This window comes from Hyaena hyaena, unplaced genomic scaffold (genome assembly GCF_003009895.1).
Source record: "Hyaena hyaena isolate Hyena2069 unplaced genomic scaffold, ASM300989v1 scaffold_752, whole genome shotgun sequence".
Lineage (NCBI taxonomy): Eukaryota > Metazoa > Chordata > Mammalia > Carnivora > Hyaenidae > Hyaena > Hyaena hyaena.
In genome coordinates this window covers 634,269-656,826 of record NW_024081378.1, presented here as the reverse complement: position 1 = coordinate 656,826, position 22,558 = coordinate 634,269, and the positions used below count along the sequence as shown (strand labels likewise).

General features: G+C 38.3%; 1 protein-coding gene and 1 long non-coding RNA gene across 3 annotated transcripts in view; both read left to right on the top strand.

Annotated features, from left to right (window-relative positions):
* The window catches only part of GABRG3 (gamma-aminobutyric acid type A receptor subunit gamma3), a 729,891-nt gene that overhangs the window by 181,439 nt on the left and 525,894 nt on the right, over window positions 1-22,558 (top strand). The window lies entirely within an intron of this gene.
* LOC120220991 overlaps window positions 10,268-22,558 on the top strand; it is a 72,221-nt gene continuing 59,930 nt past the window's right edge. For both annotated transcript variants that reach the window (XR_005525704.1, XR_005525705.1), the window contains exons 1-2: window positions 10,268-10,434; window positions 17,724-17,833. This is a non-coding gene — a long non-coding RNA (uncharacterized LOC120220991). The remainder of the gene's footprint in view (window positions 10,435-17,723; window positions 17,834-22,558) is intronic.

Sequence of the window (22,558 nt, the reverse complement as noted above, 5' to 3'; positions counted from 1 at the left end):
ATTCGATTTGCAAGTATCTTGTTGAGAATTTTTGCATCCGTATTCATCAAGGATATTGGCCTGTTGTTCTCTTTTTTTGCTGGGTCTCTGTCTGGCTTGGGAATCAGAGTGATGCTGGCTTCATAAAATGAGTCTGGGAGTTTTCCTTCACTTTCTATTTTTTGGAATAGCTTGAGAAGAATGGGTATTAATTCTGTTTTAAACGTCTGGTAGAATTCCCCGGGGAAGCCATCTGGTCCTGGGCTCTTATTTGTTGGGAGATTTTTGATCACTGATTCGATTTACTCACTAGTTATGGGTCTGTTTAGATTTCCTACTTCTTCCCATGTGAATTTTGCTAGTGGGTGTGCGTTTAGGAATTTGTCCATTTCTTCTAAGTTGTCCAATTTGTTGGCATATAATGTTTCATAGTATTCCCTGATAATTGCCTGTATTTCTGAGGGGTTTGTTGTAATAGTTCCATTTTCATTCATGATTTTGTCTATTTGGGTGCTCTCTCTTTTCTTTTTGAGAAGCCTGGCTAGAGGTTTATCAATTTTGTTTACTTTTTCAAAAAACCAACTCTTGGTTTCGTTGATCCATTCAATTATTTCTTTTGTCTCTATGTTGTTTATTTCTGCTCTGATTTTTACTACTTTTCTTCTTCTACTGGGTTTAGGGCCTTCTTGTTGCTCTGCCTATAGTTCCTTTAGGCGAGCTGTTAGATTTTGGACTTGTTCTTTTTCTATTTTTTTGAAATAGGCCTGGAGTGCTATGTATTTTCCTCTTAGGACTGCCTTTGCCTCATCCCATAGATTTTGGATTGTTGTGTTTTCATTTTCGTTTGTTTCCATATATTTTTTTAATTTCATCCCTAATTGCCTGATTGGCCCATTCATTTTTTAGTACGGTGGTCTTTAACCTCCATGTTTTTGGGGGTTTTCCAGGCTTATTCCTGTGATTGCTTTCAAGTTTCAAAGCATTATGATCTGAGAGCGTGCATGGTATGATCTCAATTCTTTTATATTTATTGAGGGCTGCTTTATGTCCCAGTATGTGATCTATCTTGGAGAATGTGCCATGTGCACTTGAGAAGCAAGTAAATTCCTTGGCCTTAGGATGTAGTGTTCTAGATATATCTGTCAGACCCATCTGGTCCAAAGTGTCTTTCAAGTCCATTATTTCTTTAGTGATTTTCTGTCCGGTTGACCTATCCATTGCTGTAAGTGGAGTATTGAAGTCCCCTGCTGTTAGCACATTCTTATCTATGAGCCTGTTTCTCTTTGTGATTAATTGTTTTATATATTTAGGTGCTCCCATATTCGGTGCATAGACATTTATGATTGTTAGATCTTCCTGATGGATAGACCCTGTAATTATTAAGTAATGCCCTTCTTCATTTCTTGTGATTGACTTTAATTTAAAGTCCAGTTTGTCTGATATAAGTATAGCTACTCTGGCTTTCTTTAGATTTCCAGTAGCATGATGTATATTTATCCATCCCCTTACTTTTAACCTGAAGGTATCTTCCAGTCTAAAATGAGTTTCTTGTAGACAGCATATAGATGGATTTTGTGTTTTTATTCATTCTACTTCCCTATGAATTTTGATTGGAGCATTCAGCCCATTTACATTCAGTGTTATTATGAGATATGTGGGTTTAGAGTCTTTGTGTCCTTTGTGGCATTCACGTTTGTGGTGGTGTCTCTGGTATCTTTGTTCCTTGCAACCATTCCTTCACAGCGTCCCCCTCAGGATTTCTTGTAGGGCTAGCTTAGTGGTGACAAATTCTTTCAATTTCTGTTTATTTGGAAAGGCTTTTATCTCTCCTTCTATTTTGAATGACAGGCTTGCTGGGTAGAGGATTCTTGGCTGCATATTGTTTCTGTTCATCACATTGAAGGTCTCCTGCCATTCCTTTCTGGCCTGCACGTTTCAGTAGATAGGTCTGTCACCACTCTGATAGGTTTCCCTTTGTATGTTAGGGCCCTTTTCTCCGTAGCTGCTTTCAAAATTTTCTCTTTGTCCTTATATTTTGCCATTTTTACTATGATATGCCTTGCAGAAGGTCGATTCAGGTTACGTCTGAGGTGGGTCCTCTGAGCCTCTTGTATTTCAACGTTTGCTTCTTTTCCCAGGTCGGGGAAGTTCTCTGCTATAATTTGTTCCAGGACTCCTTCAACACCTTTCCCCCTCTCTTCCTTTTCTGGGATTCCTATGATATGGATATTGTTGCGTTTGACTGTGTCGCTGAGCTCTCAAATTCTTCTTTCTTGTTCCTGGATCAGTTTGTCTCTTTTTTTGTCAGCTTCTTGTTTTTCTATAATAGTGTCTTCTAAGTCACTTATTCTCCTTTCTGCCTCTTCAATCCGTGCATTGGAGGCCTCTAATTTATTATGTATCTCATTTATCGCATTTTTTAATTCTTCATGCCTATTTTTATTTTCCATTCTGTCTGTAGCCATAGTTTCTTTGATGTCCCCTATGTTTTTTTCAAGCCCAGCTATTAATTTTACCATTATTATTCTAAAATCTTGTTCAGTGATGCTGCTGATATCTGTTTTGAGCAGTTCATTAGCTGTCATTTCTTCTTGGAGTTTCTTTGGAGGAGAGCTCTTTCGTTTCGTCATTTTAGTTAGCTTTCCGGCTCTTGTTGGTTTTAAAGACCTGTTATGCTCTCTGTTTCTATGAGCGCTGCTATATCCAAGAAGACTCTTTGACTTTCCAGGGCCTATCCTTTCAGAGAGTGTTTTTTGAATGGTATCTCTTGGTCTCTCTTGTTGGGACCTTGGTTATTTTATTTTCCTATTCGTAGTGATATTTGGGACTCTCCACCTTGTGTACTCTGGCTTGTTTCTTGAGGTAGCCCTGGAAAAGAAAACAGACAGACAAACACACAGGGAGCAGGAGCACACAAACGCACAGGCTAATTCAACTAACATGTAAAGCGAGAGGGAAAACGAAAAAGTTAAGAGAAAAGACGGAGGAAGGAAGGCGAATAATAGGGAGTATAAAATACATAAAAGCGTCAAAAGAGAAAAGAAAAGGAAAAAAGAAGAAAACTGATGGACAAAGAACGGTTTAAAGCATATAACCGGATTTCCCAGCTACCGTTAAACAGCCGTATGTATGCAGTGCTGGTTGAAGAGCATAGAGGAGAGAGAAGACCGGGTGGGATGAGGCATAATTGGAAATAGAATGAACAGGCAGGAGGGATACGAGGCTTTTTTCAAAGAGGTAAAGGGTAGAATATGGTTGGATAGGTGAGAGAAGGATGCTGGTATTATCCAGAGAAACTATATAGTCTAATTACTTCTGAGAGAAAGAGATGACCAGAGGTAATCAGGTCAGTGTTCTGTGGAAAAAAAGAAAAAACAAAAAACAAAAAAAAAAAAACAAAAAAAAAAAAAGGGGAAAAGGGAGGATGCAGCTCTCAAGCAGGTATGGGCTTGATGTGATCCAATGAGTCAGGTGGGAGTTCTGCCTGGAGGTTGTAGGGAGGAGAGTGGTGGTGGGGCTCCACCTCGCTTTTATAGGCATGTAAACTTTCTGGGCCAGGGGCTCAGTCAGAGTTTGTTGTGCTTTTCAACCCAGGCCAGTCCCAGCCTCCAAATCCTAGGCCAAGCACCCCGCTGAAATTGCCTCAGGCGAACCATGGCTTCCCCCTCAGGGAAATTCCAATCTTCCAGGCTAGCTCTGGGGGTGGAGCCAGAAGCCGCAGCTCCCTTTTCCTCAGGGTCGGGTTGGGGGTCCTGGGCGGGGCGGGGGACTTTGCCTGCCTGCGCGCTGAGCCCGCTGGAGTGAGGAAATCAAGTTCCCTTTGTGTCTCCTCACCCAAAACACGAACTCGGGGTCACATCTGCCAGTTTTTAGCGCTCTGCCTTCCCTCTAGAGTTCCAGCCAGCTAGGAGCTCTGACACCTGGTGTCTGTGTGGGCTCCTCCAGGGGTCCAAGCCCACCTCAAGCGTAATGGCTGCAGGCGCCCAACTTCTCCCAACCAGCCAGGAGCCAACACAAAGAAGCAAATCGCGAGTGCAGCCCCTCCTGGGCGACTTGGAGCGTGGAGTGTCCTGACGCGCAGGTATTTTGTGCGCAAAGATTTTCTACACCCCGAGTGGAGTTTTTTCCCCCCAAGCAGAGGTTTTTCCCCCGAGTGGAGGTTTTTTTTCCCCCTAGCGGAGGTTTTTCCCCAAGCAGAGGTTTTTCTGTTTCGGACTCTCTTTTTCCTCTCACTCCCCACAGAGGGGGTGGCCCATCTCTCCAGTCTCCAATTCAGGCCCGATTTTTACTTCCCCAGTTCGCACTCACGTTAGAAGGCTTTCTCAGTGGAATCTGCGTCCTTTCTCTCTCAATCTCTTAGGTTTGGTACGGTTTCCCGTGGCTTCATATCTTTTATGTGTGATGCCTGGGTGCGAGTGCAGGTACGGAGCTCCCTACTTCTCTGCCATCTTGCCCCTCCCCGCCATGTTTATATTTTTATAGGACCTTGGAATAAATTGCCAAGTTGATGATTTGTACTGAGGTAGTTATAGGTACTTTCAGATATTGTAAAACCATGGTTTCCCTATTAAATGCAATGTGTAGAATGAAATATTTGAAGCATCTGTAAGAAATCCTATTTAACTCATTGTGTCTAGTTTGCCAGTGCTTTATCTCCTGGGATCCTCATAGCAACTCTGTAAAGTCTTATTACTCCCATTATACAGATGAGAAAATGGAGGTCAGAGGGTCAATTAGAATGATCCAAAAAGCCCAGTGGAACTGTTTTCTGATTCCAGCTATTGTTGAAATCACTGTTACAAACTTTGGGTGTATGTCCACCATTGAATCAGCACTCCTGTATCCTTTGGATAAATTCTTAAGAGGGCTGTTGCTCACTTGTAGGGTAGTTCTATTTTTAATTTTTTAGGGAACCTCCACACTGTTTTCCAGAGAGTCTGCACCAGTTTGCATTCCCACCAACAGTGCAAGAGGGTTCCCATTACTCCACATTCTTGCCAGCATCTTCTGTTTCCTGAGTTGTTCATTTCTTCCACTCTGGTGTGAGGTGGTATCTCAATGTAGTTTTGATATGTATTTCTCTGATGATGAGTCATCTTGAGCATATTTTTATGTGTCTGTTGGCCATCTGGATGTCTTTTTTGGAAAAGTGTCTATTCATGTCTTCTGCCCATTTCTTCATTGGATTACTTGTTTTTCAGGTCTTGAGTTCAGTAAGCTCTTTACAAATATTGGATAGTAACCCTTTATCCGATACGTCACTTGCAGATATCTTCACCAATTCTGTCAGTTGCCTTTTAGTTTTGTTGACTGTTACCTCTCCAGTGCTGAAATTTTTTGTCTTGATGAGGTCCCAATCATTTATTTTTGCTTTAATTCCCTTGCCTTTGGACACATGTTGAGCAGGAAATTGCTGTGTCTGACTGAGGTCAAAGAGGCTGTTGCCTGTTTTCTCTTCCAGGTTTTTGATGGTTTCCTGTCTCACCTTTAAGTCTTTCATTCGTTTTGAGTTTATTTTTGTGTATGGTGTAAGAAAGTGGTCCATTTTCATTCTTCTGCATATTGTCCAATTTTCCCAGCAACATTTGCTAAAGAGACTGTCTTTTCTTCCCATTGGATACTCTTTCATGCTTTGTCAAAGATTAGTTGGCCATACATCTGTGGGTTCAATTATGGGTTTTCTGTTCTATTACATTGATCTATATGTCTGCTTTTGTGACAATTCTATACTGTCCTGATGATCACAGCTTTGTAGTAGAGGCTAATGCCTGGGATTGTGATGCCTCGTGCTTGTGTTTTCTTCTTCAATATCACTTTGGCTATTCAGGAACTTTTGTGGTTCCAACAAATTTTAGGATTGTTTGTTCTAGCTTTGAGAAAAAATGCCACTGCAATTTTGATTGGAATTGAATTGAATGTGTAGATTGCTTTGGGAAGAACTGACATTTTAACAATGTTTGTTTTCCAATCCATGAACATGGGATGTTTCTCCATTTCTTTGTGTCTTCAGTTTCTTTCATAAGTTTTCTATAGTTTTCAGCATACAGATATTTTACATCTTTGGTTGGTTTATTCCTAGGTATTTTATGGTTCTTCATGCAATTGTGAATGGGAACCATTTCTTGATTCTCTTTCTATTGCTTCATTATTGGTATATAGAAATGCAACCAATTTCTGTGCATTGATTTTGTACCCTGCAACATTGATGAATTCATATATCAGGTATAGCAGCTTTTTGGTGGAATCTTTCAGGTTTTCCATGTAGAGTATCATGTCATCTGTGAAAAGTAAAATTTTACTTCTTTGCCAATGTAGATGTCTTTTATTTCATTTTGTTGTCTGATTTCTGAAGCTAGTACTTCCAACACTATGTTAAACAACAGTGGTGATAGTGGGCATCCCTGAAAGTGGATCTCAGGGGGAAAGGTCTCAGTTTTTTCCCCATTGAGGATGATTCTAGATGTGGGCTTTTCATATATGGCTTTATGATGTTAAAGCACGTTCCTACTATCCCGACTTTCTTGAGGGTTTTTATTAGGAAAGGATACTGGGTTTCATTAAATGCTTTTTCTGTATCTATTGACAGGATCATATGTTTCTTAACCATTCTTCTATTAATGTGATGTATCACATTGGTTGATTATCGAATATTGAACCAGCCCTGCAACCCAGGAATGAATCCCACTTGATTATGGTGAATAATTCTTTTAATTTACTGTTGAATTTTATTTCCTGATATATTGTTGAGAGTTTTTACATCCATGCTCATCAGGGATATTGACCTGTAATTCTCCCTTTTAGCGGGGTCTCTGTCTGGTTTGGGAATCCAGGTAATGCTGGCTTTATAGAATGCGTTTGGAAGCTTTCCTTCAGTTTCTATTTTTTGAAGCAGCTTGAAAGGATAGATATTAATTCTGTTTTAAATGTCTGGTAGAATTCCCCTGGGAGGCCATCTGGTCCAGGGCTCTTATTTGTTGAGATTTTTGATAAGTGATTCAATTTCTTTCCTGGTTATGGGTTTGTTCAACTTTTCTATTTCTTTCTATTTGAGTTTTGGTAGTGTGTGGGTGTCTAAGAATTGTCCATTTCCTCCAGGTTGTCCACTTTGCTGGACATATAATTTTTCACAGTATTGTCTAATAATTTGTATTTCTGTGGTGTTGGTTGTGATGCGTCCTTTTCCATTTGTGATTTTATATGTTTGGGTCCTCTTTTCTTTTTTAGAAGTCTGGCTAGGGGGTTATCAACTTTGTTTATGCTTTCAAATAACCAACTCTTAGATTCATTGATCTGTTCCAGTTTTGGTTTTTTTCGTTTTTTGCATTCTGTATTATTTATTTCTGCTCTAATCCTTATTATTTCTTTTCTTCGGCTGGCCTTGGGGTTTCTTTGCTGTTCTGCTTCTAGTTCCTTTAGGTGTGTGTTTAGGATTTGTATTTGGAATTTTTCTTGTTTCTTGAGATAGGCCTGGATTGCAATGTATTTTCCTCTTAGGATTGCCTTTGCTGCATCCCAAAGGGTATGGACTGTCATGTTTTCATTTTCATTTGCTTTCATATTTTGTAAATGTCTTCTTTATTTGCCTGGTTAACCCATTCATTCTTTAGTAGGATGTTCTTTAACCTCCATGCATTTGGAGGTTTCCCAAACGTTTTCTTGTGGTTGATTTCACGTTTCATCGCATTATGATCTGAAAATATGCATGGTATGATCTCAATATTTTTATATTTATTGAGGGCTGTTTTGTGACCCAGTATGTGACCTATCTTGGAGAATGTTCCATGTGCACTCAAGAATGTGTATTCTGATGCTTTTGGATGAAAAGTTCTGAATATATCTGCCAGGTCCATCTGGTCCAGTGGACAATTCAGGGCCATTGTTTCTTTATTGAATTTCTGCCTGGATGATCTGTCCATTGCTGTAATTGGAGTATTAGTGTCTCCTGCAATTACCGTATTCTTATCAATAAGATGGCTTATGCTTGTGATAGATTATTTTGTATATTTGGGTGCTTTCAAATTGGGGGCATAAACATTTATAATGTTAGCTCTTCATGGTGGATAGACCCAGTAATTATGATATAATGCCCTTCTTCCTCTCTTGTTATAGCCTTTAACTTAAAATACAGTTTGTCTGATATAAGTATCACTACTCTAGCTTTCTTTTGGCTTCCAGTATCACAATAAATGGCTCTCCATCTCCTCAATTTCAATCTGAAGGTGTCCTGAGATCTAAAATGAGTCTCTTACAGAAAGCATATAGATGGATCTTGTTTTTTTTTTTCTTTTTTATCCATTCTGATACCACATGTGTATTGATTGGAGCCTTTCATCCATTTACATTCAGAGTTACTGTTGAAAGATATGGAACTAGTGTCAGTCATTGTGTTATCTGTAGGTTTCATGCTTGTCATGCTGTCTCTGGTCTTTTATAGTCTTTTCAGCATTCTATTCATAGTCTTCCTTACACTCTCTTGCAGGCGTAGTCAGTAGTCATGAACTCTTTCAGTTTTTGTTTGTGTGGGAAAGGTTTTATCTCTTTTTCTATTCTGAATGACAGATAGCTTTGCTGGATAAAGTATCCAAATCTTGATTCTTAAGAGATTGTACTCTTCATGCCCTTATTCTAGGGACATGCAACTCCACCCAGCCAACAAAGAACATCTGGCTCCTCTAGTGACATGTACCTGTGAGCAAGGCACTTTGTCCCACTCTACAGTCTCTTGCACCCCCCAGATGTTTGACTGGGATTCAGACCCTTATGTCTTAAAGGATCTTGTGACATGCGCCCTGGCTCCTGGCTAGAGTTATTCTGCCCAGCTGACAAAGGTCCTCTGGCTAGTGAGTGCAAGCAAGGGCTTTTGTCCTTGGAATGGCTCTTTGCCTTACCACAGCACTCAATTGCTTTCTAACACTCTCAACTGCACCTCTGAACTAGTTCCCAAGACTCAGCCTGGTTCCTCACCTCCCCAAGCCCATGAATAGGAAGCTGTCCCCAGTCGAGGGAAAGCCCCACAGTTAGAAATTGGATTTTTCTGTTTTTGTTTTTTTTCCTATTCCCCGGTTGATGGTTTTTCTCCTGTCCAACCATCCTATACTTCCACAGCCTCTCTTTCTCTTCCTTTTGTCTCTCCATAGAAGGGGATTTCCCTACCACCATGCCTATGTCACCCATTTTACCTATCCCAGTTCACAATCATGCACATTTGGCCCACTAAGTTGTCCCCATGGGTCCCTGGAGACGTCTTTGTTTTTCTGCAGCCCAGACTGTTCAAATTCCAAGTCCTCTGGTCTCAACACTGCTGTGTTTGAGGAATAAGGGAATTTCAGATCCCCCTGCTTGTCCACCATGTTGATCTCATCTACCTTATTTTGAATAGCAGGTCTAATAGGGGAGAAGAGGAGGGGAGAGACGCACAGAAAACTCTGTTGTGGGAAAAGCTGTGGGTGCACTGAGTAATCTTGCCATGGACCTGTCCTGCTGGAGGTTCTCTTCACACTTAGAAAATGCTGGAGAACCTCGAAGAATATATTTTGAGAGGTTGCTCTAACTTTTCTTTTTCTCTTTCAGCAGTGTTACTGAGATTACCTGTTTGATGCTTTATGATTACATTTTCACTCTAAGTATAGCTGCTTCTTTTTAAAAAACCCAGTTCCTTCCAGTATGATTATTAATGCTTTCTTACTAGTCAGTATGGGCTTGTTTTTCCCCAAATGTTCATCAAACTTTGGGTTTTAATAATAGAAGCCAGTTGCATTTCCAAAAACATCATTATTTAATTATATTACCTTTCTGATCTTAAAGAGATTCTGTCTGAAGCTATGCCAAAGGGCTCTTAAAAAATATATATATTTTTGAGAAAAAAAAGAGCTGAAATCTATCAGTGATAGATTCAGCACCCACTGTTACACAGTAAAAAGTAATTCAAACATAGGTAAATAAATAGCTTTTTTAGTTAGAGTACTATGTTCCTGAGAGGGAGATTGTCTCTCAAAGCAAAACATTGTGAGAGGCAGCTGTCCACCACATTGCTGGGCCATGTGGATTATGTGTAGGGCCCCAGAGCCTGCTCAGGACCACTGTAAACACCAAATGCAAGGCTGGATTTAACTTTGTAGTTCAATACCCCTTAGCAAAATTGAAGGGAGATAATAATAAGATGTATTAGAAGCATCAAGATGACACATACAGTAAACATAAAGAACTGTCATATGTGATGCAACAGAGGTAACTAGAGACAGTTGTCATTGGTTACCGTGGAATGAACTGCACCTTTTCTTAGGCTAAATCCATGAGGAAATGAGAACAGCAAAGTCTCATGTTATTACAGCAACCAGAAGCACAATTCAAGACCAATGAATACCAAATTGTGAGAATGGGGTTCTTCATTTTATTCGCTCTTTACTAAATATTTTACATACATAATCCTATTGGATCTTAACAAATATCATAGAGGTAAATATTGTTCACTTTGCATTTGAGGAAATGGTCTCAGTGGGGCTAGGTAACTTAGTCAAAATTATACAGCACATTGCAGAGGTGGAATTCCTGACCAGGTGCTGTCTGATTTGGTGAATCCACCTTAACATTTATCTTAAAAACATGTTGAGGCACATCCAGCCATCAGGTCTTTCATGCCAGTGGTGGTGAGTACTGCTCTTAAAATACTTCTCAGTCTTCACCTTCTGATCACCCTCAGGACTGCACTTCCTGACAATGGTTGACTGTGGCCACCTGACCAGATAAGGTCAAGAGTTTTTCACAGAAGAACTGAGTGTTACTTCCAGACCTGAGCATCAGATGGCTAATGTGAAGCCTTTCTAAGTTCTCTATTCCCATCCTGTAGTGAATCATCCCCTGTACAATGAGGATGGCAAAGTGTTGCACCCTGACAACCTGCTATGGACAGTGCAGAGTGAGTGAAAAATAATGTTTATTATTGTAGGGCAAATAAGTTATGGAGTTGTCTTTTGAAAAAGTTTAGTTTACCCATTATGATGGATTCAGAAATTGCCACTAGGGATGGATGACATAATAGAAAACACCTAAATTATGCAGGACTGGTTCCATTGCTGACAGTAGATGACATGGGAACTGTTACTAGGGATGATGACATCTTTGTCTATATTATGCCGTGATGTAACATTTGGCTTTGATGAGCAACAGTTTGGAAGGCAGAGCAAGCGCTACAGACCTCATGGCTAGGGGAGAGATCAGAAAACAGATTGTCACGGGTACATGTTTCTTGATATTGATTGCATTTGACAAGGCACTAAAAGAAGCAAGTGGTTGTTTATGAGCAGAAATTTAAGGCACTAAAAGGTGTTAATAAATTCAGGAATTTATCAGATGGAAAAGGCAATTACTTATCAATTCCAAACTCTAAAGTTTAAAATGGAGAAATATCTTGATCAAAAAAATATGACTTTTAATAGACCACTGCAAAACACACAGTTGAGAGTGTGGCCATTGCAATCACTACTAAAACTGGCACGCAATAAGCCATTCCAACTGGGCACAAAGGCTGAAAGAAAGAAATACCTATGTAGTTCTCACACTGGAGCATGACCAGCCAAAGCACCCACACTGAAAGTACCCACAGCTGAGAGAAGAAATGATGGCAAGTAAGAGGAGGTTGAAAGCATAGGGAGAGGAGGCAAAGAAACAAGCTACACTTAAATAGTGTGTGTAGATTAAGAGCTGCAGGGAACATCTGTGGGAACAGCTGTGAGCATGTGCTCTTGGTGGCATCATGCTTCATAAAGCCTACTTGATTTCAGAAGACACACTGCCAAAATAATCACAAACAGACACCTAAATCCATGAATCTGAAAGTTTCTGTGATTGTGTACAACACAATAAATCCATCAATAACCCATTAAAAATCTACATGCAGGGCTAAGAAGCCTGCTCAACCCCCAAGAAGGAATATTCCCCAGTGTCTACTGTAGAAGGGCCCAAGGAAAGGAATTTCACTTCTGCCTCCGAGGACAAAGCCCAGGCCACATAGAACAATGGGGAGATCCTGTCAAAGAATGGCAGAGACCCTTCCAAGAGTTGGCACCCCTCACAGCATTGGCACGAACCAGTTACTGCCATCTTCCCAGTGAGAGGAAGACAAGGCAGACAACTGGTCATTTTAGTTCTGAATCTCCAGATAAAAAGGAACTGAATCTGGTACTTGACAGAGGCTGCTGCATATCAGACAGAAATGCTAGAGCTTTGAGCTGGAGGTCATGAATAGAAAGGCCCATGTGTTGTTTCTCTTGTGGTAGAGGGGTGAGTATGTTTCCCCTTGCCGAAGGGAAAGGAAGCCAAACACTATGTGATTAGAGTGCTTTTCATAAAATATTGTTGCCCTCTACCTTCCTGATATATGGAGAGATTGTATTTCCTAGACCCATATAGTTGGGTAGAGCCAGGATTTATACCACTTTCACATTTAATTGTCAGTTGGATACTCTTTAGCTCTTGCTTTTCCTCTGACCCAGCAAACAACACTATAGCTGGTTCCAGGCTGTTTCAGTAGCCTGGGCCCACAGAGTGAAGGATGTATGAAACCTGAGTAGCCAAGGAACATCAGCAGGAGACATCTGGGATGTTCAATGCCACTGAGGTGTGGACCTTACCCACCTCCTGGAAAGTGATCCTGAACCAAGTGATCCTGAACCAGTCCTTGAATACAGATTCTTACTGGAGGTTGTATCTCTTTTTTTGCAGAAATCACAGCTTATTCTATGAATTCTAATCTCTGTATTTTAAGGTGAAGTGAGAATTTAAAGACACTGATATACAGAGTTCCAGATCCCCAGTGTTTTTTCATTGTGTGGCCAACATGGACTTTGTTTTCAAAGAAACAATTGTTCTTTCTTTGTGTAACTAATATTTCATGTGTACTTTATATAAAAGTGCATGTGATCACAATAAAAAAATTGCTTTTGGCCTTAGAAGACTGGATAGCACATAACTCTCAGTAAGAATAGAAATCCTCACCTGGTAGGTACATGAAGGATAGTGGTGAACATGGAGGAGCATATGCTGTTCTGTGAGCAGGTCAGGTAGAGGTCAGTTCAAAATCACATGTGTGGATATGAGTTTATGAAATGAGGAGCAACAGATGTGACTTGGACATCACAGTCAAAAACACTAACACACATCTAGTGATGTATGGAGGGAAAGTCCTCTTTCATTCTTTAAAATCTGCTTTCTTGTGATTAATGGCTGTGTTATCCATGTCCAATGGAGGAAATCAAAGCAGCTATAATTGTCTACAGAACACTACCATGCATTTCATTATTTTAACAAGGTCTATTTGATATTTTTAATTGATTTTGAATTATATATTTCATTTATAAAACTGTATTTACAGTTGTGTGAGAATTAGAAGTTATGGGATTTATATCTACTTTTAAGTTCCAACATGTTTAAGTAAAATTACACTTAAAAAATTATTTGTTTTGAGGGGCACCTGAGTGGCTCAGTCAGTTAAGCATCCAACTTTGGCTTAGGTCATGATCTTGTAGTTCATGGGTTCAAGCTCTACGTTGAGCTCTGTGCTGATAGCTCAGAGACTGGAGCTTGCTTTGGGTTCTGTGTCTCCCTCTCTCTCTCTGCCCCTCCCCTGGTCACACTCTGTATCTCTCTCCTTCAAAAATAAACATTAAAAATTTTTAAAAACTTATTTGTTTTGAGAGAGAAAAAGAGAGAGAGAGACAGAGAGACAGAGAGCAGGGGAGGGGCTGAGATAGGGGGAGAGAGAGAATTGGAAGCAGGTTCCATGCTGTCAGCGCAGAGTCTGATTTTTTTTGTAGGGCCTTTTTTACTTGTGTTAAAACATGCATAACAAAATTTATCATTTGAACTATTTTAAGGGTACCATTCAGTGTGGTTAAATAAATTCAAATTGTGCTACCATCACCACCATCTATCCAAAGAATTTTCTTCATCTCCCAGGATTGAAATTCTGTACTCATTAAACAATGACTCCCCATCGCTGTGCCTTCTAAACATTGACAACCATAGTTCTATTTTCTTGTCCCTATGAATTTGACTATTCTAGGAGTCTCACATAAGTGGAATCCTACAATCTGTGTCCTTTTATCACTGGCTTAATTCCTTTATCATAATGTCTTCAAGATTCATTCATGTAGCATACGCCCAAATGTCCTGCCTTCTAAAGGCTGAATAATATTCTATTGTGTGATATGCCACATTTGTTTACATATTCATCTGTCAATGAACACTTGAGTTGCTCCCACTTTGAACTATGGTGAATAATGCTGATATGAACATGTGTGCACAAATATGTCTGAGTCCTTGGTTCAATTCTTTTGGATATGTGTGTGTGTGTGTGTGTTTGTGTGTGTATACACACTATTTTAGACTATTGATTCAATCCCTTTAGTAGTTATAGGTTTGTTCAGATTTTCTATTTCTTTATTACTCAGTCTTGATAAGCTGTATTATGAGTAATTTTTAATTCATTCAAATTATCCAATCTGTTGGTATATAGTTTTCCATAGGGCTTTTTTATAATCCTTTTTATTTCAGTAAAACAGGTTATAAAGTCCCCTTTCATTTTTATTTTAGTTATTTGAGTTTATTTTTTTCTTAGTTTGTCAATTTTGTTGATATTTTCAAAGAACCAAATCCTGGTTTTGTGGATTTTCTTTATTGTTTTTTCTATTGTCTATTCAATTTATCTTTGCTTTAATTTTCATTTATTTCTCTCAGCTACCTTTGGGTTTAGTTTGTTCACATTTTACTTTATCTTAAAGTCTATTGGAAATATTTCCTATTTTTTACTGTAAACATTTACAGCTCTAAATGTCCCTCTTATCCCAGCTTGTGCAGTATTCTGCAAGTTTTTATATGTAATATTTTTATTTTCATTACATTAGCCTCAAAATACTTTCAAATTTCCCTTATGATTTCTTCTTTGACACACCAGTTGTTTAAGAATGTATTGTTTAATTTCTGCATATTTGTGAATTTCCCAGTTTGCCTTCTGCTTCTGATTTCATTTCCCTCAAGTTGTTGAGGTTTCTTCTGCCGAAGGATAGAGAATAGAAAAGTGAATATGGTCATGCTTTAATTACCCTCTCTGCATGCCTGTTGAGAAATTAAGATTTTTTTAAAAAAGATTCTTTACTTCTTTAGCAAGTGTTCTGAATTAAATGCTTACAAATTCCCAGGTTCTCCATGGCCAAATTTCTTTTCTCGTTGACCGCTTATTATTTATGGAAACCCCCACCATTGGGAGGGTGTTGTACCCCCAGTTGCAGAGTCATGGGGTGACTTCTTGTAGCTAGCACACAAGGAACTCATAAGACAGCCTGTGGATTGCCCGTGTTTATGTTCAGAGCTGTGAATTGTCCTCCCCTTCTCTAAGCCTTCCCACCTTCGAATTAACTCCTAATAAAATGTTTTCATACCAACAAAGGATAGTTGTTCTTCTTCCAAGTATATAATTTGCTTTCTAACATGAAAATATAAACTTATATGGGAAAGCTTTTTATTAATTCTTATGACAATGGAATTTTTCTGCATTAGGCAATTTGTGTGAAATATTTGAACTTGTCACTTGCAAAGTTGGATAGCAAATTGTTATAAGCAGCAAATGCAATCAGATTGTTAACAAGCATAATAAATGATTTTTATTAATGTAAATACCTAGGCTCATCTTATAGTATGAATTTTTCAGATATCATGTTCAGTAAGATCCATATACTTCTGCAGCTTAAAAATTTCTCACAGAATACCAAACATTTGGCCTCTTTGAACTGTTTGCTTTTTAAACATTTAATTGCAGAAAATCAACATTTCATTACTCATGAATCAAAAGAAATTATTATTTGGTTCTTAAAGACTTCCTGTAGTTAAATACTTTGTCATTTACCTCCTGGCACTTAAAGAAAATTTCACATCTCTGAGCTTGTTCATAGGCATCAGAACAATATTTCTTATGCCTCATTCATTTCATCCCTTAGGGAATTCTGAATGTAGGAAATAACCTTGGTTATAACCATGATGATTGGCCAGAGACCAGAGTTCAAAATGTATGTCATCAAATTAAACCTACATAAATTAAAGAGCAAGTACCAGGTGCAAAACAGAGATTTGTCCAAGATACAGCACCAGCCTATTCTTGAAGTGTATCAGTTTGCTGCTATTCCCTCTTCTGATAGTTTTGAAAAGACATCTCCTTTTTCAGTTCTTTGCCAGGGGAGCCACTAAGGCAACCACTATGAACACGACCTGTCTGCTCAATACTGCCACCATCTCTGTTCAAGATTATCTTCCTCTGCTTGGCTTCTGAGGGCTTTGCAGTGTGATATGCCACTTGTCTATCCAGATGCCTTCTCTCCATTCCATCTGCTGAAGCCCCTATGGTCACTACACTAACTTTTGGCTTATTCCCACCCATGCTTGGCTTGTCCTTTCACCTCAGCCCAATTGTGCACTGTCTTCCTCAGAATGACCACAGGCACAAATTGTCATGGTTTCAGAACCCTCTCAAACCCCTCCTCCAAGAGGCCTTCCTGAAATTCTGTTGCCCGTGTTGGTCTCATTCTCCACAGAGATCATCTTGCACTCATAGTTGGCATTTTGCAATTTAACCTTTCTTCCAAAGCATATGACAAAGATAAAGCAATTTCCTCTTTAAGATCATCAAAGTTTCCTTGAAAACGGTGATCATTCCTGAAGCTTCTGTGTTTCACTTGCAAATCTCAAAGAGCTGGTCCTTTATTGATTAAAAGAAAAAAGACACAAATGGGCAAGGATTCATTAATGGTGTTTCCCACATTAGAGTCGATTTTCCAAAGTGTGATGAGACTAATTATCACCAACAGTTGTAATATGGGACTTTCAGACATCATAGAAAACAAGGTCAGTAATTTCCTCTGAAAATTTGTACTCAAAATAAATACTTGTACTGATAAGTAAATGTGTGCTTTCAGCTATGGTGAAGAGAAATAATCAGTGGCAATATAGCCAGAGATGCTTCTTTTTTATCATACTAAATTTCACAAGTTTAGATAACTGTGTTTATGTGTGGGTGTGTATTCCTATGTAAATAAACAATCATCAACCAATATTAATTAGGGAAAACATTAAATAACTTTGAGAGTAAGAGAATATGTGGCTAGGTAGAGCTTCTTTAAGTGGATTGATGATGACAGTTTTCCTAAGTAGATGTTCTTATGTACTTGGAGACAGTCTGTTCTCATAAGCAGCAAAGGGAATTCTGCATACCATCTTAATTTGTTTCCCAGCTCCTTCTCTGTACCTTCTGCTGTCCAGGACTTGGTCTAGACATTTAAGGAGGATGATTTTGATGCATCAGGTAAACCATGTCTCAAGCACATTAATTGTGTGAGCCAGGGCAAATAATGTCAAATTTTCCAGCACCGACTTTAGGTTTCCTATTATAGCTAGCAGAGATGGAGAGAAAGTCCAGTGTTCTGCCCTGAGAAGAGGGCCTCAGTTTTTCCTTCCCTCTAAATGGGAGTCATGAAGAGCTGGAAGCACATGGTAGGGTATGAGAGTGGCATCCACAACTGTCTGATGTCTTGAAGCAAAAGAAATACCGGGTTCCATCCTTTTATCTCCAGTCATGCCATGAATGTGAAAAGGATGTTTTGGTCATTAATGAAATATCATGAGGTAATTGTGTTGAAACAAAGTAATTGATGAAAATCTCTCCATAAAATGCCAAGATCAAAATGTTTAGATGAATTCAGGAGGAAGAAGCATATGAAGTGAAATAATATGAAAAGAGAAGGAGGCATCACTGCAGTGAAGGAAAGAAGAAAGCCAAGGGATCTGTTCTGAAAAGATTCCCCTTCCTAAGGTGAAATATCCCAGTGAACACATATTTTGGAGTATTAAAGCTAAGTGTCACTCAGTTAAGTATCTCTTAATAAAATTTCCAATGGCCTAAGGGGAAATAGATAAAAGATCAAAGTAGAAAATGATAATCTAGCACTACTTTATTGCTTTATTTTTTTTCCTTGTGGCTCTTCCATCCCGAAAAAGGAGATCTTGCTGAAAAACCACATTATGCTCTTGTAATTGTTAAAACTTTCATTTATGTGAGCAAAATCATGTAATTTTTTTAAATATCTTTTTATTTATTTCTTGGAGAGAGAGAGACAGCGTGAGCAGGGGAGGGTCAGAGAGAGAGGGAGATACAGACTCTGAAATAGGCTCCAGGCTCTGAGCTGGCAGTCAGCACAGAGCCCGACGCGGGGCTCGAACCCACAAACTGCGAGATCATGACCTAAGCGAAAGTCGGACGCCCAACCGACTAAGCCACCCAGGCGCCCCAAATCATGTAATTTTTGATATAACTATATCAATATCCATTTAATATTAGGTATTTTAAGCACGCTTGCACCTTTCTCGACAATCAAGACTAATGCATAATATACTGTGGCAAAAACAGTTGGGAAGTCCTGTGACTAACCATTTGTAATTCAGACTACCTACTTTTTCTCTTTTTTCAAACAGTTTATAGGAGTTGCTCATATGTATTCGGAGGACATTGTGACTGCCACTTGAGTATATTTGTTTTTTTTTCTTTTATAAAGTCAGTATTCTGTGACAAACGAACCTACCTGTGTTCAGGTTACTTTTCATGCTGTCTTAGTCTTATTTTGGTGGTGGTGGGTCGGGAAGGTTGCTTTGTTTCTGTTTAAGATTTTTGTTTTTGTTTTTGTTTTCCTTTCTGCATGTTGATCTGCACTATTAGGGTATATGACAAAGTCCTTTATTAAGGATTTGACATAGCAGCTTATGCCCCTGAAAAGGAGTGGTACAATAGCACTTTTGAAATGTCTTTACTTTTCTAAATTTTATTTTGGGTTCATTTAATTTTTTACGCCTAGTCTTACTTATGTTATTTGTAAATACTTTAAAATGTAACAAAAACTTATGCTTCCATTCCTAATCCTGTTTTCAAGAGGCAACCTCTGTCAACATTTTTAGCTGTTTTATTTTCTGATATTTATCTCTGCAGTTCATACTAATGTGTGTATTCTATTTCTTTGACTCAATTTTAGACACAGACTATTGACTTCCTATAATGTTGCTGAGAATTGTGGGTAACTCACAGCTTGTCTCCATAACCTCTACTCTCCCTGTGTAACTGCATCTTAATTGGGTAAATGCATAATAAGAATTTTCACTCTTTTGACCATGTAAATTCTGTTTGCTTTTGGACTAGTGTACTGTAATTATATGTCTATTCTCATCAAACTCTTTGTTTTCCTTGGGAATCAGAAATTGGCCTTTTTCACCCCTACTGTAGGCTTAATTTTCTTGGAACACATCAAAAAATCTTCCTACATCCTCAAACAGTTTGTTAAATACCTCTCAGAAGAGTTTTCTAGACACTCAGTTCTGTCTGATGATTTGCCCATCCCCCATGTCTTAGAGTCCTGGCCTTGCAATGCTTCATGTAAATTTAATATGTGTGGGAGTGATGTAACCCAGATGGACACCTGTCCCACTATGATCTGCTTGAGCATCACTTCCCTCTGCTCTTGGTCATCTTTATCTATGATCTCAGGCCTTCCCCATCTTTGGTTAAGCTCTGCTGTGTAGTTGGAAATCATTATTCCTCAGGATTTTGAAGAACATTATTCCATTGTCTTTCAGTTTAGCTGGTTGGGGAGATCTAAATCATTCTAATGAATTATCGTTTTGTGATTTTTTTTTCTTCTTTCTGGCAGCTTTAGGAAATACTTTTTATTCTTGGTGTTCTGAAATTTTACTATGAGATGACTAGAAATTGATCTTTTTAAATTTACTATCTTATGAATTTGGGGAGACCTTTTCAATCTTGGGTATTTCTGCTTCTGTTCTGAAATTTCTTCTTGCAGTATTTAGTTGATAATTTTATTACCACTTTTTTGTTGTTTTTCTCTTTCTGGAATTGATATTAACTGGGCATTAGACCAATCATCCAATATTCTTTTCTTTACTCCTTTCACTTTGTCAATTTTTTCCCTTCTGGGAAATTTCCCCAAGTTCAGTTTACAAATTTCTATTGAATTTTCATAAATTATCATATTTAAGATTTACTTTTTTGTTTTCTGATTGTTCCATTATAATAGCATCATGTTTTTTAAAGTTTATTTATTTATTTTGAGAGACAGCATGAGTGAGGAAGAGGCAGAAAGAGAGGGAGAGAGAGAAAATCCCAAGCAGGTTCCACACTATCAGCATGGAGCCCAAGGAGGGTCTCAAACCCACAAACCATGAGATCATGATCTAAGCTGAAATCAAGAGTCAGATGCTTAGGTGAGCCATCCAGGTGCCCCAATGGCATCTTGCTTTAATGTTATGGATGCACTGAATTTTTTTTAAATCTCCCTGAGGGATGTTATACTTACTTTGATATTTTCTTCTACATTTAATAATATCATATCTTCATATTTATTCATATTTATGTATCTTTTTATCTTATTGTCCATTTCATGGTTCTGATTCCCTAATATTTTACTGCCTTTTATATTTGAGAATGAGTTACTACGGAGTTGATGAGAATTTCTTTGTGTGTAAACGGCTGGAAGTGAACCAGAGTGCTTCACTAAAGGATTATTAGGTCTCCCTTATTTTTCCTTTGGGATATACATTCATCAGCCTTTGCTGCACTTTTTCCCCTTTTTGTTATTGTTCCTTTATAATTGCCTATCTATAAAAGTAGGCTCATGTATCCTGTTTTGGAGGTGGTGTTGTAGGGTAGAATAGTACTAGATATAAGCTTATTTTTTGACATCTGATGTAGTTAGCCTTAGAGATTGTGGAAAAAATAAAATGTTCCTGTAATTCTTATTGTTTCTATAAAAAGCCCTTGTCCTCTAAGCCCCACATCTCACACACCTTAATAATTAGATTTCTAGCCATTTGTTTAGTTAATTGCTCTGATCTGAAATGACAATAACACATCTTTTATCTCCACAAAGAATATCAACTAGTTACAGCTCTGACCAGATCCTAGGTTAATCTCTAGGGTTCTGGGAAGACTGGGATGCCTATCACCCTAGGTACTTATATTTTTTTAAATGAATAGTTCTTGGAGACATCTGTAAGGTGATCAATTTACCAAATGGCTGGAATTAGATGTCAGACCTATTACATTCCCAAGGAAATCCTGTCAGATGAGGCAAAGTACAGCTGCTGCTTCTTTAATAATAAGCAGAGAGAAATCATGTTTCCTTATCTTTCACCTGTGAGGTGCCCAGCTACACACATAGGACGATTGACTTGGCTATTATGTCACTCTAGGGATAAGAACTAGGGCAAAATGAAGGAAAGGGGCACAGACTTATTATTTACTGTCAAATATTTAATAAGAAATGTACCTCTGATCTTGAGTAAGACAAGTGCACATTAAGGATACAATTATAAAGATGAGATTAGGGGCACCTGGGTGGCTCAGTCAGTTAAGCGTTGTTCTTCTGCTCAGGTCATGATCTCATGGTTTGTGAATTTGAGCCCCACCTCAGGCTCTGTGCTGCCAGTGAGGAGCCAACTTGGAGCCTCTTGTCTCCCCCTACTCATGCCCTGCTCATGCATGTGCTCTCTCTTTCTCGCTCACTCTCTCTTTCTCAAAAATAAATAAATGCTTTAAAAAGTTTATTAAAAATAAAGATAAGAAAAAAAAAAACACAACAGGGGTATTGGGAATAAATACAGTCTCCTCTTTTGAAGACCTGTTTTCACCAATCCTTTTCTTTTATGAACTTATGTTTGCTCTTTCAGCTTACTGCTACTGTCTCTCACTTGTCCCATTGCTTTCTATCATCTTACATTTGGGCTTTAAATGTTTCTAGCTTTATTAGAGTTTATAATCCTGTTTCATCTTTAATTTTAATTTTATTATTATTATTATTATTTATTTTTTGAGAGGGAGAGAGCAAGTGGCGGGGGCAGGAGAGAGGGTCTATTTGGGTTGTTGTTGTTTTGAGAAAAGAAGTGAAAAAGTTTTTACACTTCCACCTGGATTGTAAAACTATCAGGTTTCTTCTTTTTAATTTTAATTTACAATCAGCCTTTCATAATTTATCATTTCATAATGGAATTCTAGATGGTTGAGATCATTCTGTAAAATACATATGATTTTATTATCTTTTTTTTGATAATTTATTCCTTTACTATATTTAGCACAGATATTGTTTTAAGATAAAAGTCACATCATGGACATTTCAAATGCTTCTATTGTACATGACTTTTTCCTCTTGATCAAATTTTCACGGCTAGATAGTGTTTTGCATAAGTCAGTTTTCCCTACATACCTGTTTATCACTTCAGTTTACCCTCTCTTGGCTACTGAGAAGGCCTTTCTTAGAAAAGGAAGCAGCATGAGAGCCTCCAGTTCAATCGTTCTTTAAAGATTAGTTGGGTCTGACAAATATTTGTCAATTATTTTCACAGGTTGAAATGCATTTTATTTATCAAATGAGAATTTCTCTAAAGAATCTTTCATGCTAGTAGATAAGAGCAAGGTAAATCATACATTATCAATAAAAGAAAAGGCCAGGGTGACATGATATTTCACCAGAGCATTTGA